This window comes from Daktulosphaira vitifoliae, unplaced genomic scaffold (genome assembly GCF_025091365.1).
Source record: "Daktulosphaira vitifoliae isolate Bord-2020 unplaced genomic scaffold, ASM2509136v1 Scaffold_4, whole genome shotgun sequence".
Lineage (NCBI taxonomy): Eukaryota > Metazoa > Arthropoda > Insecta > Hemiptera > Phylloxeridae > Daktulosphaira > Daktulosphaira vitifoliae.
Genome location: NW_026099575.1, coordinates 10197393 through 10199533, shown reverse-complemented (window position 1 = coordinate 10199533; position 2141 = coordinate 10197393).

Here is a 2141-nt window from a genome sequence, read left to right as displayed (position 1 = left end):
AACTCTTATTTCTTTAATTATATCCTGATTAGTAGTTCTTTGATTTTAAAATATAATATATGAATAAATACTAATTATAGTTTTTAAATTTTGTATGAAATTGATATTTGATAATTTAATATTGTAATTTAAACGGAAAAATTATAAAAATAATAAAGAAGTTATATTTTGCTTTACTTTTACGTGTATAAAAATTTAAAGGGCTTGATACAATAATTATCAATAAAAACTTTTTGTTACTATAAATGAATGCACTGGACTTCAAGGAACTTTCATCAGAAGCAAAAATATACTTTTCTAAATCAAATTTTCGCGTTGTTTTCAAATCTGCAATTAGACTTTATCTATCAGTTCTAATTTTTTATATTATTACTAATTACATAAAAAATAATAATTAAAAAAAAAAAAAATTGTTTTCAAATTATTACTGTTTTGACATTTAGTATGTTAAAAATAATCAGTCCAAATTTTCATTTTTATCCTATTTTTTTGGTTCTTTAAAGTTGATGAAAAATTTTTGATAAAGATTTATGAAAGCTTATAGTAAAAAAAATTGAATATATTTTAACTTTTATCTCAATTACAAGTTTAAAATTGACATCTAGGCCAGTAAACAAAGGAAAAATTTCTTTCATTATTTCTGATTTCAAGCTATATTGGCAAATGTTTAAACCTGGTAAAACCTAAAATGAAATATTGTCATTTATAATAATAGATAAAAATTATATTACATGTTTATATGTATAATATAAAAGTACATTTGTAATTTTGTAATAACTCACTAAAACATAAGAAGATAAAATACCTTAAAATAATAAATGAACTGAATATTTTAACATAATTTAGTTTTATAAATTCATCAACTCCATCAGCAAGAGGCATATTCTCTATGGAAAATCGCCTTTGTTTTCAAATTTTAAATGTTGTTAAAATGAATCTAGGATTTTATAATATATATATTGATTCAGTAATAATCTTCAGCTTTTATTGTGTCTTTGCGCATTATTTTGGATATTGCATCTGTAGTAGTGTTTACTATAATCTGATCCAAATGTTTTGGCTGTTGTTTTTTTCTTTTAGGCCCTATTTGAAATAAAATATAATAAAAATTGTTCACTTGTGGCTAATATTGTTTAAAATAAAAAATATTTGTATTATATATAACATAAATATATAATAATTTAGAATTATATTTTTATTTTGTAAAATATTGCTTACTATATATATGAAACACAAGATGTTGTGCATGATGAACAAAACTATAATAAATGGCTCCTTTTGTAATTGTTGAGAGTGTTTCTAACAAAACAACAATTAATGAAATGTACATCAATTAGATTAAAAACTATATTAGTTTATGAATCATACCTTTTACTTCATTGACATCTCTATCAGCTTCATTTTCTATTTATCTTTTAAATACAATAAGAATACTCTTAAAACATTGTTTAATGGCTTCACAGTTTTTAAATCTACAATTCCATCTAGTATTACTAATGCGCCCATAGATATTGTGTTTATACCCAAGTTGTTTTGCAATTCATCTAAATGACAATACTTTTGGGGATGAGAAAAATGAACTTATATACACTCAATTGTGTTAAAAAACTAAAGGTTTTTTGTTATAATTTTTAATTATTACAAAATAATATTTTAATAAAATAAACATAATTTATTAATATTGGTTATTACTTTAAAAATGTTGCACATATCTGCAACCAAAAGATTTATTCTATAAACCATGCAATGAGTAAAAATTGCACGTGACATTTAATTTTTAGTTTTAATTGACTCTATTGATTTTTCAGACATGACGTCAACACCATCATAGGATTGTAAATTATTTGAGCTTTAGCTTCAACGTAATATAAAATATTTGTTCTTCTTTATAACTTCTAAAAATTAAGCAAAAATTTTATAGTAATATTAGTGTTTATTAATTGTATATTTTTTTATTAGTGCTGATTTTTGAATTTATTATGTTGCTCACGCATTATACTAATAGTCTGTCTACAAATGTCTTCTATAATTGAATCTCATACACTATTTGCACATATTTAAATTATTTTATTTTGAATATGGAGACTAGTGTAATTTTTGATAATTCGTAAAAATAATAGAGTTTTAAATTTGGGGGGGGG